The sequence below is a fragment of the Otolemur garnettii genome, unplaced genomic scaffold (assembly GCF_000181295.1).
Source record: "Otolemur garnettii isolate 467f Iridium unplaced genomic scaffold, OtoGar3 scaffold00027, whole genome shotgun sequence".
In the NCBI taxonomy this organism is placed as follows: Eukaryota; Metazoa; Chordata; class Mammalia; order Primates; family Galagidae; genus Otolemur; species Otolemur garnettii.
Window position 1 is genome coordinate 12,485,375 of NW_003852422.1, and position 5,626 is coordinate 12,491,000.

Sequence of the window (5,626 nt, forward strand, 5' to 3'; positions counted from 1 at the left end):
TATTGTGCCCCTAACATGAAGCCTCCAGTGCTAACTCCGCCTGGAGACCCCAGGCATTAAGTGTCAGAGTGGACTGAAGATCTGAGTGGGAGACATTACAAAGGCAGCATCTGATACCTTTGTAGAGTAATGGGCTTCATTAGTACATTTGCCTAAAATTTCATACCTGACGGTCTGTATTACACAAGATAGCATTATGCTGTGCCTGCCACGGCAGTGCCCCAGAAATGGTAGACTGTTAGAAAGTCCATTTCATGTTCCCTCAGGAATAAAGCTACACCCCAGCACCAAGTACTTCACAGAAGCAAAAATAAAGAGTAGCAGCAATGGCTGAGCGTGCACTATGGCCAGACATCATAGCTCATCATCTCTCATCTTTGCAGCCAGCTTGTAAAGTAGGAACTATTAGTCCTGTTTTAAAGATAAGAAAAAGTTTAAGTGCCTTTCCTTGAGTCTCACTCCAAAATCTCTGATACTTGCTGCTATACTACAATGACTCAGAAACCAAGGTGCAACTGTAAACATCCACAGCAGTTTCAAGTGCTATAACTATACTTTGCTTCAAGGAATTGTTCAAAGCAGCAAGAAATGTCAGAAGTTTCATGTTCGTCATGGACAGTAAACTAAAGACAAAAGAAAGTGATCTTCCCAAAGTCAAAAAGCAAGGCAGCGGCTCACACCTGCAATCCCAGCGTTCTAAGGAGGCCAAAGCAAAAGGATCGCTTGAAGACAGAAGTCTGACACCAGCCTGAGCAATATGACAAGACTCCATCTCTATAGAAAATTAAAAAATATTAGCCGGGCTCTTCCCCTGCTGCCACTGAGTAGCGTGGAGGAAGAGGCTTAGATGAGGTTAAGATTCACCTTCATTCGTAACTTACCACCATGGCTGAGGAAGGCATTGCAGCTGGAAGTGTAATGAATGTTTACACCACTTTACAAGAGGTCCTGAAGACTGCCCTCATCCGCGATGGCCTTGCACATGGAATCTGCGAAGCTGCCAAAGCCTTAGACAAGCGCCAAGTCCATCTTTGTGGGCTTGCATCCAAGTGTGATGAGCCTGTGTATGTCAAGGTGGTGGAGGCTCTTTGTGCTGAACACCAAGTCAACCTGATTAAGGTTAATGACAACAAGAAATGAAACCAGGGGCATGGGCCGGCCTCTGTAAAATGGACAGAGCAGGGAAACACGGTAAAGTGGCTGGTTGCAGTTGTGCAGTAGTTGAGGACTATGGCAAAGAATCTCAGACTAAGGGTGTCATTGAAGAGTACTTCAAAAGCAAGAAGGAAACAAATAAAACTTTGTCTCATACAATAAAAAATATTAGCTGGTGGTGGTGCAGGCCCATTCCTAGTCCTAACTATTCAGGAGGCTGAGGCAGGAGGATAACATGAACACAGGTGTTTGAGGTTGCTGTGAGCTATGACTGCGCCACTGCACGGGACAACAGAGCAAGACCCTGTCTCTAAAAAATAAAAATAAGTTAAAATTTTAAAAACAAAGCAGAGAAAGAGCTGAATACTACATACAGAACTGAGGTCTTCTGATTCCATCACATTATCTTTTATCAAAATCAGTGGTTCTCAACCTTCCTAATGCCGTGACCCTTTAATACAGTTCCTCATGTTATGGTGACCCCAACCATAAAATTATTTTTGTTGCTACTTCATAACTGTAATTTTCCTACTTTTACAAATAGTAATGTAAATATCTGGTATGCGGGATGTATTTTCATTGTTACAAAGGGGTCGCGACCCACAGGTTGAGAACTGCTGAATTCTAAATCCTCCTCTCCAATCTAAGAAAGGCATTGAAGGCCAGGTGTGGCTCATGCCTAAAATCCTCACACTCTTGGAGGCTAAGGTGGATGAATTGCGTGGGATCAGGAGTTTGAGACCAGCTGACAAGAGCAAGACTTCATCTCTACTAAAAATAGAAAAACTAGCCAGGCGTCCTGACAGGTGCTGGCAGTTCTAGCTATACAGGAGGCTGAGGCAGGAGAATGGCTTGAGCCCAAGAATTTGAAGTTGCTGTGAGGTATGGTGATGCCACAGCACTCTACCCAGGATGACTTGAAATAAAGAAAGAGAGGGAGGGAGGAAGGAATTGAAACTGTAGAGTGGAAGATTTGGGATGAGAACTTAGGACTTCTGCACTCCAAGCCCAGAAAGAGCTCTGCTCTGTGCACCCTGCTACAACGTGCAGGCACAGCACAATGAAATTACAGTGTCACTGTTGGCACTTCTAAAATATGTTTGTGTTGTAATACCCCTGAGTTAGACAATCAATGCACAATGCTGCCCTTTCTCATTTGGGAAATTTAGAAGGCACTTGTAGGGTTAGGTGCCTTTCACATAATAGTCGACTCAATTTAGATTTGTTGATTGACGTATTGGCCACTTGGATCAATTACATGATACTTTACACTCTGGGGTCTTTGAAGAGAGCCAACTTCTAAATAAGTTCATGTCTCCATCTCCCTCCAAGGTATAGATTTCCCCTGACCTAAATCTACCCCTTAAGGGCTCTTATAATATCCCTCTTCTGGAGTTTCTCACTTGTCCCCAGAACAATAAAACTACTTTGTTTGGGGGTATTTCTTGCCTTGATAGAGGTAATGTACTTTCTTTTTTTAAGAGGGAACCTGAACCTTTTGCTGCTAGAATACCCCACCATTGAAAAAATAGGCTCTAAGACATGAGGAGTTAAAGCTACATCTTTCTTTGTAACATTTCTAAGCATGATATCTTTTGACATAGCATTTGGACAACCTGTGAGTACATGACTCTAAGAATATGTGGAAGCCACTTGTGATTTAACACTAAAACGCTCAGCTTCTCCTGTGATCTTTAGAGACCCAGGCTGCATCTTTATAAAATCTATTCCAAATTTGCTTTTCAGACTGCCAAGAGGGGACATCCACATGTTTACTGCGTGTGTTTTGTTGCTGTTTCGTTTTGATAATTTCTGGCTCAATAGTTTTTTGTGCTAAGTTAGGTAAGCTACAGAATTCTCCAGGAGTACCAGGGGTGGAGGATGGAATTTTCCAATGAAAAACACAGCCATTTTGCAACTGCAAAAATATCATTGGCCAAGAATTGCTTGCCCTTGGGAATAGATAGTCTGGCATAGAATAGCTTATTTTCCCAGGATGAACTTAGGATATAATTTGTTAGTGAGATCACTTGGCAACCTTGAGCTTTAAGACAGCGAAATTAAATAATTGAATTGGCTGTGGTTTTTTAACTTAGTCTTGCAAGGTGGAATTTGGCCAAGATTACGAATAAACACTGGGGCTTTCAATACTTCCATTTTGTAACTGCAATTCAAATAATATGAAAAGACAACTCTCTTCGGTAGCGCTAAGTGTCTTTCTCGAACAAGGAAATTCTTTCATTGTCTCTAGTCTCCTTTCTGAGCATATTTCAAGTCCCACCTTTTCTATGTCACTAAGGCCAACATTTCTCACCACGTGTTTCCAACTCAGAAGGCGTCCATCATATTTATCATTTGTTTTGACCTGTAAAGACGGATTTTGGTTTATATCTGCTTTATTTTTCCAATTGTATTAGAAGTTTACAGAAAGCAGGGGCCACGTTTGAATTAGGGTGTTGGAGCTGTTTTTTGGTTGAACATCAAATTCGAGTGCTGCATACCAAGCAGAATCTCAGTTAACACCAGTGGATTGCGCCACTGAAAAGTAGTATTGGTTCAAATACAGCTGCGTCACCAATTCCATTGTCTCTTCTTCCAGTCCCAGTTTTACACCTATTTACACATATAAATAAGAATTCCATCCCCTCTGTGTTGATTCCAAAGTCCAACACTATTTCTTTTCACAGCTAAAATAGAAACAGGAGTATTAAATGTTTTATTTAGTTAAAATGTTGTCCTTAAGGTGCCCTAAGACAACAGCTTCCAAGAAAATAATATTCTAGGTTTGGCAACGTTTGGTTCTTCATGGGGAAACTGATAAATCACAATGAACGTTACCAGCCGATTTTCTGTGTTTGTGTGTGTTTGTGTGTGTGTGATGTCAGCAGAGGAAGACGATTTTCAGTCCTAAGGTTTCAAGGGGTGGCTTTTCCTCAGGGATTGCCCGTCCAGTTCCCATACTTCCCTTCCCCATCACTGAGAAATTTACCAAAGGGCCATTTACTAAATGTTTGGCTAGCAATTACATCGTGAGGCTTCTTTGTGTGTTCTACACAAAAGCACAATGAACTTATTTTTTTGCTAAAAAATCACATCTTCCTAACATGTTTGCAGTATGTAGACATAAGCTTATGCACTTTGAAAGGGAAGAAAATGAACATGGAAGCAAGACTTAAGGTCTCAGCAAAGATCCGCTTGCAGCCAAAACAAACAGTCTCCTAAAAAAAGGTGATGAAAGATTTAGTTTCAAAAGGTAAAAAACATGACTAAACAGACATATCTGAACCCTCCCTGCTAAAACCCATCCTTACCACTCGTATGATGCATTCATTTTGTTTCTGGTTAATGTTTTTTACTTGCTTTAGTAATAAAAAGGGGCACTGAACAATTAATGTAGACTGTAATTCCTAAGGCAATGTTCAGTTAGATAATGACATGCAAAATTCCTTTGCTCGGCTAGACATTAGCTTGGTGATGTTATTGTTGCTATTCGCGATATTGGTGCTATTCGCTGCTGGGGGATGTCCTGAAATTGAAACTAAATTCTTCCCAGTCCTTCTGAAACTAGTCTGTCAGCAATAAATAAATACAGGTTGATTTTTTTTTTTTTTGACATAAAATGATTCACCCCACTACCCTTACCCCAGACCTCAGAGCTAACTTAGTGACAGCAGTCTTAGAGAATTTAGCCTATTGAAAAGACAACTGGAATTCATGGCCCTGGAGAGGGAACACTCAGTGGATATTAAGAGCTTCTGTGTGCCAAATGAATTTTGCTGCTGGAATATGTATTGCTCAGCACAGTTCAAAGGTATGGAGAGCTAATTCCTTTTTTCTAAATAAATGCTTCCCCTCCATACCGTGTCCCAAAGCAGCACTTTATCACGTAGCCTTTCTTTATAAGCATCTGCCTTAAGTCGCAGAATTCTTTCATTATCTGTTTTTGATATGTTAGTAAGTGCAATAGTTGTCTTAGGCCCACAAAAGGTAAATCACATATACACATATGTATTACCTATAAATAATTTATGGTTGCTTATGAATATAATATTTAGAATATGAAATCTGATGTATTTCTCTTATATTAAGAGCAGGCTATTAAATTCTGCTTTGAACCAATAGAATATGGCAGAGGTGAGATATGCAGCTGTTCAGCACCTAGTGGGGAGGGAGTACTGAACACCCTCACACTGTGCTCAACTACAGCTTGAACTTTACCTTAGAATTAAAAACAATGTGGCTCAGCGCCTGTAGCTCAAGTGGCTAAGGCGCCAGCCACATACACCTGAGCTGGCAGCTTCTAATCCAGCCCAGGGCCCAGCAAACAATAATGATGGCTGCAACCAAAAAATAGCTGGGTGTTGTGGCAGGCACCTATAGTCCCAGCTATTTGGGAGGCGGAGGCAGGAGAATTGCTTGAGCCCAGGAGTTGCAGGTTGCTGTGAGCTATGCCACAGCACTCTACCCAGGA

The 5,626-nt window shown here is 41.2% G+C and overlaps 1 pseudogene; it reads left to right on the top strand.

Annotated features, from left to right (window-relative positions):
• Window positions 1-885: 885 nt before the first annotated feature.
• Window positions 886-2,701, top strand: LOC100947133 (annotated as a pseudogene).
• Window positions 2,702-5,626: the final 2,925 nt, after the last annotated feature.